Source organism: Leopardus geoffroyi, chromosome C3 (genome assembly GCF_018350155.1).
Source record: "Leopardus geoffroyi isolate Oge1 chromosome C3, O.geoffroyi_Oge1_pat1.0, whole genome shotgun sequence".
NCBI classification, from domain to species: domain Eukaryota; kingdom Metazoa; phylum Chordata; class Mammalia; order Carnivora; family Felidae; genus Leopardus; species Leopardus geoffroyi.
Genome location: NC_059338.1, coordinates 114,692,904 through 114,702,683, shown reverse-complemented (window position 1 = coordinate 114,702,683; position 9,780 = coordinate 114,692,904). Strand labels below are relative to the sequence as shown.

General features: G+C 38.7%; 1 long non-coding RNA gene across 1 annotated transcript in view; it reads left to right on the top strand.

Moving 5' to 3' along the window:
• LOC123585784 overlaps nucleotides 1-9,780 on the top strand; it is a 39,063-nt gene that overhangs the window by 19,191 nt on the left and 10,092 nt on the right. The window lies entirely within an intron of this gene.

The following is a 9,780-nucleotide window of genomic DNA, read 5'->3' as shown; positions in this document are numbered from 1 at the left end:
TTCAGAGAGAGAATGCGGAGAGGAAAGAGCGGAGGTTGGAAGTCAGACCGACCTGTGTGCAGACCTTAGTATTGCTGGGATTTGCTAGGTAGCTTCAGACGAATTATCTTCTTTGAACTAGAACGTTTTGATCTGTGAAAAGTGGTTATTTAATATACTTTTTGTATCACTCATGTTTAGCCATTGCAGGCTCTGTACAGTGGTATATCACCGTGCTTTTAATTCTCATGCGTATGGTTTTTTACTTGTTTTCATTAATGGTTTCCATTATTAAATATCTTTCTCAGTTATTTTAACAGTTAAACACAGTACTGAATTTAAATAGTTAACAGTGCTCGGCACGCAGGGGGATCTCTATTAATAATAGCTGCTATTTTGCTCTATACACATTGTGTGAATAACAATGAGACAATTTATCCGTAATAGGCAGCAAAACTTTTGCAGTTTTAGTTCAGTAACACTCATTAAGGGTTTACTTTGTGCCACTTGCCATGCCTGGGATTAGAGACATAAAAAGACACTTACCGGCGCCTGGGTGGCTCAGTCTGTTAAGCGTCCAACGCTTGATTTCGGCTCAGGTCGTGATCCCATGGTCATGAGACTGAACCCCACGTCAGGCTCCACGCTGAGCACGGAGCCTGCTTAAGATTCTGTCTCCGTCTGTCCCTCTTCCTCGCTGGTGGACTCTCTCTCTCTCTCTTTAAAAAAAAAAAAAAAAAAGACACTTAAGACATAGTGCTTCTCCTTCAGGCATCTACGCCAAGGAGGTTAAAGTTACACAAGGAAAACTTTTTTTTCACGGTACACTTTTATTGCTTTTAAAGGTCCGATCAGCCCTTGTAGAACTTAAATCACAAATTCTTCCCCACATATTGGTGTAACACATAAAATGGGCCTAACACTGCTTGGGTCAACATAAAAAATTTTCACATCTTGAGCATATATTAGAAAAGAGACGGTTTAATGATTAAAATAGTATATTCTCTGGGTCTGTGGTTCATAACGATTCACTTTACAAACACTTGAAAACGTAAAAATGCAGTCTACTGTGCGAGGCACAAAGAATGCGGAGTTAAATAAGGTGGAGTTTTGCAATTAGCTGAGGTGACAGACATAAAGATAATTGTTATATGATATGAAATATGCTATAAAAGATTTGTAATAAATGCAAAGAGAAAGCAGAGTGAAAATAATTAATTTTGTGTAGGGCATATGGTCATCCGGGAAATCTTTGTAGGGGAAATAATATTTGAATAATGAGTAGGATTGAAAAGAGGCAAAGTTCATTCTAGGCTGAGAGACTAGCACAAAGGCCCTGGGGGACTTCTAACAATGCAAAGAGCATTTCGTTTATTCATTCAACAAATGTTTCAAAACAAATAGTTATCGACTTTTATACAAATGGCCCTGTGAATTTACACTTTGAAGCACTCCTTAGTTCCAAATACACAGCGATGATAGATAAAATTTTTAAAGTAAAATTTAAAAAGATACAGCTGTGCTAAAAACAATAAAGTAAAGCAAGTGTCTCTGTGGAACAGATACAACATAGAAATGATTGGTAGTCAGCAGAGGCACAGATGAGGGAACAGGCCCGACTCCCTCTGGGCACAAAGCCTGGTAGTTGATGCTTGTGGAGTAAATTGCTCCCTGTGAGGTGGTAGAAAGAAGAACCAAGCTCACTAATTGAAATCAGGGCTGGGTGAGAAGCCACTCTCTTGTGAAAGGGGGAAAAAAATCTGGGCTCATATGAAACTGTGGAAGACAGAAGAAAAAAAACACAGGCTTGTGACCAGAAAAGGAATTGAGCCCCAAGATGACTTTGTGACAGCAACTGCTTTATAGTATCTAGTCTTCAATGTAAGTTGTGGCCTTCGGGCATCTTGGTGGCTTGGGCGGTTAAGTGCCTGACTCCTGGTTTCGGCTTGAGTCGTGATCTCATGGTTTGTGAGTCGGAGCCCCGCGCTGGGCTCCAGGCTGACAGCTCAGAGCCTGCTTAGGGTTCTCTTTCTCTCTCTGCCCCTCCCCTGCTCGTTCTCTCTGTCAAAATACATAAATAAAAACTCAAAAAAATAAAAAAGATGTGGCTTTGATATGAGGGACTTGGGGGACAGAGTAAAAGCACCACAAAACTAGACATGGAGGAATAAACAGAGAAAGGAATCCTGGAGACCATTGATGGCTCCTGAAACCACAGGGAGAAGGAAAAAAAAAAAACCCTATTATTAAAAGAGTAGTCAAGAAAATAAAAACCTTGTATATTAATTCAGTACATCATAGTTAATGTAGTAGGACAACCTGATAAGTAGCTTAAAATAAATATGCTTAGGATGTTCAGGGAGATGACTAAAGGAATAACATCCATAAAGAACAAAGAAATAATTAAATAAAACCCAGGATAAAAGGAAACAAAAAAAAGAGCTGGATATGAAAAAGAGTTAGTTAAAAATTCTGAAAATGAATACGATAAGCAGTGAAATTAAAAGCTCTACAGGTGGACAACACTCTGAAGTTTTTTTTTTTTAATGTTTATTTATTTTTGAGAGAGAGAGAGAGACAGAGTATGAGCAGAGGAAGGCAAAGAGAGAGGGAGACACAAAATCTGAAGCAGGCTTCAGGCTCTGAGCTGTCAGCACACAGCCTGACGTGGGGCTCGAACTCACGAACTGTGAGATCGTGACCTCAGCTAAAGTCAGATGCTTAAAGACCGAGCTACCCAGATGCCCCTGAATACACTCTAGGTTAGACATAGGCAAGGAATAATTAGTAAATTGGAAGAGAGTAATAAATAATTCACCCAGAAAGCAGTGGTGTTGGAGATGAGAAGTATGTATATGAAAGAATATTTAAGAACCTGGAGAATACAAGGACAGGCTCCTGTATACATCTAACAACAGTTGCAGAAAGAAAAGAATACATTGCAGCAAATGCAAAGGAAGAATAACTCTCAGAGAAAAACTTCTCAGAAACAGTATATGTCAGAGATGCACCAATATAATCAGTTCAGGAAAAATAACTACCAACATAGAATTTTATACCTAATTGAATTATCATTTAATATTGAGGTCAAAATGAAGACATTTCAGGAATACAAAGACTAAGAGAGATTGCAACAATCAGACACCAAAACAACCACTAAGCAGGAGGGATAATTTTGACCCAAAATTTGAGCAAATGAGTAAATTCAATATACGAATCGGAAAATACAATGTATGTGTGTACAAAATATAAAATAGGGGTGGTTAATGTGTAGCCAGAGTAGGTTAAGGGCTTTGTGATCTGAGCAAAAATAATTTTGAATAATTTCAGACTTAAAAAATTTTATTTTATTTTTAAAAAATGTTTATGTATTTTGAGAAAGAGAGAGAGAGAGCACAAGAGGGGTGAAGGGCAGAAAGATAGAGAATCTTTATTTGAGAGAACGCATGCTGAATGTGGAAGCTTACATGGGGCTCAATCCCATGATGGCGAGATCATGACCTGAGCCGCTGTCAAGAGTTGGATGCTTAGGGGTGCCTGGCTGGTTCAGTGGGTTATGCGTCCGACTTCGACTCAGGTCACGATCTTGCGGTCCGTTAGTTCGAGCCCCGCGTTGGGCTCTGGGCTGACAGCTCAGAGCCTGGAGCCTGCTTCTGATTCTGTGTCTCCCTCTCTCTCTGCTCCTCCCCCGTTCACGCTCTGTCTCTCTCTGTCTCAAAAATAAATAAACGTTAAAAAAAAAATTAAAAAAAAAAGAGTTGGATGCTTAACCGACTGAGCCACCCGGGCACCCCAATTTTAGACTTACAAGAAAAAAATGACATTACTGCTCAGAGTGATTAGGCCCTTTTTCAGAAGTAGCCTATATTCAATAACTGGTTGATGTGGGAATACAAAAGTCTGGTTTATTTGCCCCAGAACTGAACAACTCTGAAGTGTCATCCACTTCATGGGATCTGCTGAGGTCTCTACTACAAATGCATCTCACTTCAATTTTCCTCCTGCCCAGTGCTGCTTTCCTTTCTACTTATAGAACTTCTCAAAAACTCTTCGGCATGCAAATCTCTGTCTCTGAGTCTGTTTCCAGGGAGCCTGACATAGGACCATTGGGGATGGGAAGTGGTCCCAGGAAGCAGACTCTACAATGGGAAATTAAAGCTGGATTACTTCCTGACCAGCTGACAGTGAGAACTCCATCACTGCTGGTCCGTGGAGTCCTGATAGCTCCAGGTTGATGTAGCAGTGAAAGAATTAAATTTCTTTCCGGTAATGACCCTGGATTTGATACTAGTAGAAAAGAACACACTGGCAAGAATAATATCTCAGGAGTTAAGAGATTTAAGGGAAGTAGTAAGTAACTATCTGGACCATGGAACTAGATGGCTTTTGCCATCAGCAAGAAGAAAGCACAGTGCTTGGTAGGCCTTCTTGCATTCTGGAGGAAGCGTATTTCACACTTGAGAAAATTGCTGTGATTTATTTACCAAGTCGGGCCCAGGAAGGAAAAGGTTCTGCAGCGGGTCTAGGCTGTGGGGCAAGCGGTCTGGCCACGTGGACCACTTAACCTTCATATAACCTTGCAAGTCCAATGGTATTAAAGCTGTCTGTGGTACGAAAAGTCTCTCGAATTTAAGGCAAGCCCCAGTAGGAAATCACAACCAAGATTCCTAAGTTTTCAGAGGGAGGCCATGACCTCTGCCGAAGTAATGAAACTATACTCCACTTTAAAAATATCCCCTGGAGTGTTCCTGAGTCCTGATGAGAAGAAGCATCTGATCATGGAAACTCAAATAACCAAGTGATCAGAGCTGACTCTTATGAGCTGTGTTCTGTCAGAGCCATCATGATATAATGTCAGGAAGGCTCGGTGCAATCCATTAATAATGTGGAAGGGGGATCAGACAAGATTGGGGCCAGAACTACAGGAAGCCTTCAACAGCACGTGGCCCAGGACTCCATATCATCCGATATGTATGGCTACACAGGGGGGGAAGGAGAAGAAAGGTGAGGAAGAAGGAGAAAGGTCAAGCATAAGTTAGGGATGAATTGACTTTCTATGTGGGTTAAAGTTAAAAGTGGACTATTCAGGAGTGGCCCTAAAAGAGAGTTGTGTGAGGAGATCCTCCCAATGGGAAGAGCTTTGAGTGGAACATCTGTTTCGTGTGGAAAGTGAAGTAACGCAACAGAGAGTATACATGGACTTATGAACAGTGATGAATGGTTTGGCTAGTTGCCCAGGAACCTGGGAGGACAGAGACTGGAGGGTTGAGGAGAAGGAATTCGGGAGAACAAGCATGTGCCTGGACTTAGGGAAACTGGCATGAGTATCTTTCCGTGACAATTAGTATGGGACAGAGAATATCCAACATGAAAGAGAGGAGCCAGCCAAGCAGCCAGAATGACTCAGCGATTTTGTTTTGGCCAGAAGCTGTCGTCATTAGCTAATCCATTGCTGCAACAGTGGGCTTCTGAATGGAGCAGCCATAGGGGCAGGGATAGAGTCCATGCAAATGGACTCCCACCCGCCAAACTTGATCCCGCTACTGCTATGGCCAAGGTGTAATCTGCCACCACAGTGACCAAAGCTGAGCTTGTTTTTGCACTATGTCTTAAAGAGACCAACTTGCTTTTTGATTACATGGGTCCCTATCTTGCCTAGGAGGGGCAGCATTTCATTTTGGCTAGAATTGACGTATCTTCTGGGTAGAGTTTATCCTTCCTGTCCTTAGATTCTCAGATGATATAGATTGTCTAATTCGGTGAAACAGGATCACACAAATCACCTCACAACAATGCATCCATTTTGTAGCAAGTGTGGTGTAGCACAAGGGATCCCTGGGATCCATGATCCTATCGCATTCTGCCCCTCCCAAAAGCTGGTAAAGCAATGAACAGTATTGCCAAATATTTTTCCTTGTATGGATATGTATTATAACTTGTGATATCTCTGTTTTATTGCCATTTGTAGCAACTCTTCTATGAACATTCATGTACAGGTCTTTATGTAGACATTTGTTTTTGTTTCTCAAGGGCAAAGGCCTAGAAGTGTAATCGCTGGGTTTTAGGGTAGGTAAATATTTAACTTTATATGGAACTACCAAATTGTTTTCCAAAGCAACTGTACTATTTTACATTCCTAAGAACAATGTACAAAAGTTCCAGTTACTTCATACTTTTCTAGGATTTGGTCTGGTCTGTTTTTGTTTTTGTTTTAAATTGTCATTCTAGTAGAGATACAGTGCCTTTTCATTGTGTTTTTAATTTGTACTTCTGTAATGAATGATGGTGTTGAGCATCATTTTATGTGCATATTTGCTATCCACACTTCTTCTTAAATGAACTGTCTGTTCAAATCTTTTGACTATTAAAGACATTTTTTGGTCTACTTATCAGTGAATTGTAGGAGTTCTTTATATATTCTAGATTTAAGTCATTGATCGGATATTTATTTTTCAAATATTTTCTCAGTTTGTGTCTTCTATTTTTCTTTTCTTTTTTTCAAAAAAAAAAATTTTTTTTTTCCACGTTTATTTATTTTTGGGACAGAGAGAGACAGAGCATGAACGGGGGAGGGGCAGAGAGAGAGGGAGACACAGAATCGGAAACAGGCTCCAGGCTCTGAGCCATCAGCCCAGAGCCCGACGCGGGGCTCGAACTCAGGGACCGCGAGATCGTGACCTGGCTGAAGTCGGACGCTTAACCGACTGCGCCACCCAGGCGCCCCTATTTTTCTTTTCTTTTTAAAAATTTATTTATTTTTTTGAGAGAGAGAGAGAGAGCATGAGCAAGAGAGGGGCAGAGAGAGAGGGAGAAAGAGAATCCCAAGTAGGCTTTACACTGTCAGCATAGAGCCCAAGGTGGGGCTTGATCCCATGAACTGTGAGATCATGACCTGAGCCAAAATCAAGAGTCTAATGTTAGCTGACTGAGCCAACCAGGCACCCCAATCTTCTAATTTTCTTAGCAGTGTATTTTGTTTTTTTTTTTTTTTTTTATAAATTTTTTTTCAACGTTTTATTTATTTTTTGGGGGACAGAGAGAGACAGAGCATGAACGGGGGAGGGGCAGAGAGAGAGGGAGACACAGAATCGGAAACAGGCTCCAGGCTCTGAGCCATCAGCCCAGAGCCTGACGCGGGGCTCGAACTCCCGGACCGGGAGATCGTGACCTGGCTGAAGTCGGACGCTTAACCAACTGCGCCACCCAGGCGCCCCTTAGCAGTGTATTTTGAAAAGTAGTTTTAAATTTTGAGGAATTCCAATTTATCCATTTTCCTTTTATGATTTGCATTTTTCGTGCAAACTAAGAAATTATTGCCTAACCTAACATACATTTTTCTCCTGTGTTTTCTTCCAGAAGTTTTATGGTTTTAGGTTATACATTTAGGTCTATAATCCTTTTTAAGCTAAATATTTTGTATGGTATTAAGTAAGGGTTTAAGCTCACTTTTTTTTGGCATATAGATGTTCTATTACCATTTGTTAAAAACAATATTATTTCTCCATAAAGAGATTAACTTATGTATATAGATAATTTTATGTATCTTATTATACATCTTATGTATATAGATGACCTAAACCAATTAAAAAAATAAATAATAAACTGTGTTATTTTAGTACAGTTTTAGATTTACAGAATAATTGAACAGATTGTACATAGATTTCCATATACCTACCTACTCCTACCCCTTGTGTACATGCAGAGTTTGGTTTATTATTAACATTTTGCTTTAATGTGGTATATTTCTTATAATGAATGAACCAATATTGATTTTTTTTTTATCTCAAGAGAGTATGCATGAGCAGGGGAGAGGCAGAGAGAGAGGGAGAGAGTATCTTAAGCAGGTTCCATACCCAGCACAGAGCCTGACATAAGTCTTGATGGCACAACCATGAGATCATGACCTGAGCCAAAATCAGGAGTCAGACTGAGCCACCCAGGCACCCCAATATATTATTATTAAGTATAGTTGATAGTTATGTTAAGATCCTCTCTTTGTGTTGTACAGTTCTCTGGGATTTGAATTAATAAATAACTTTAAGTAATTATTAATTATTTAAAAACAATTTGCATAATGACATATATTCATCACTATAGTTTCATTTATGCCATCTGTATATCTTCTTTGGTGAAGTGTCTATTCTGATCGCTTACCCATCTTTTAAACTGGGTGGCTTTGTTTTCTAATTATTGTTCAGTTTAGAAAGTTCTCTGTATATTCTGAATACAAGTCCTTTTCTGGATATGATGTTTTACAAATATTTTCTCTAATATCTTCACCATTTCTTAGCTGAAGTTTTTAACTAAGTTCTTAAAGCTCTTAAACTAAGTTTTTCTGTCAAAAATTTAAAGTAACTACTAAAAGGAATGAAATCAATAGCTTCCAAATCATATAGAAACTAAACAGCATTAGAAAGTATTAATGATCCATAAGTGGAAGAATGTTAGAGAAAAAATGCAAATACAAAATATTAATTGGAAAGCAAAAAATAGAAAAAATAGAAATACGGCCAAGTATGTCAATCACAAGTATAAACATATTCAACTCTCTTATTAAAAGAGTCTAGTCTAGTATCAAAGTCTAGTCTCAAACTAGACTAAAAATGTGTTACTGAGAACATATAGAAGAATTAATAATCAAGAAATGGAACAAATAGTTGAGTATGTACTCTGAAAATCATAACCGAAATAAAGTTATTCTAGAAATATTAATATCAGACCAAAGGGAATATAGCATGCATTCCTGAAATGCAAAAATGATTTCCCACCAGAAACAAGTGCATTCACACAACACATCATATTTCCAGATTAAAGAGGAAAAAATGTAAATATATGAATGGACACATAAGCATTTGACAAAATTCAACATTTAAGTATAGTCAAATAATGTTACTAGGCCATAGTTAAAATCAATTAACTAGAGAGAAAAGCATTCCAACATGGATATATTTTGAAAATGTGATGTTGAACAAAAATGTTATAGAATAACACCTATTATCTGATACCATTTATATAAGGTGTAATTACTTATTATATCAGTATCATCCTGTATACGGATATATGATCTATTATATTAAAAAAGTATAAAAATATCTTCAGGAAAAATAAGTATTATATTCATAATAGCTTTTACCTCTGGAAGGGGGAGAGTATTCAGAAGGTTTGAGCTTTATTTGTGATATATGCAATCAAAAGCAGAAGCAAAACAACAATAAGTAGTATTTATTGAATTCCCAATTTTGAAGACATTTTCTAGGCACTGAAGATACTGGGATGAGTGGGTCATGACCTCTGTTTTCAAAATACTCTCATTTCAGGAGAGGGACATAGTTGCACCTAAAATGGAGACTCTAAGGAAGGCCCTCGTTGATTTTCATCTGAATTACCCCAACAATAATTCTGTTAAAAGCTCCACATACGTCCGTTGTTACTGTTGAGAGATCTGGGTAGCATAAAGGGGCATTCCTACTACAACTGCACATAAAGCATCCACTTGTTCGTGTTAGGAGAAAAATATAAATCTTAAGTCTACTTCCTAGTAAAAGATAGTACATTGTGTATAGTGCTTTATGAGACCATCAGTCCAGCGATAACAGACCAGATCATTCCTTCCCTGTCCCCTCTTCGAATCCAGGCAAACGCCCTGGTATTCAGTACAAAAAGTTTCCCTAGTGAAGTTAGCCTATAACTGGCTTGTAACTGTAAAAGAATTAAGTTGAGAACCAGAGAAGAAGGCAGGACGGATAGGAGCTGGGAACAGAATCCAGGAGGCAGAAATGGAGACAGGATCAATGATACTCA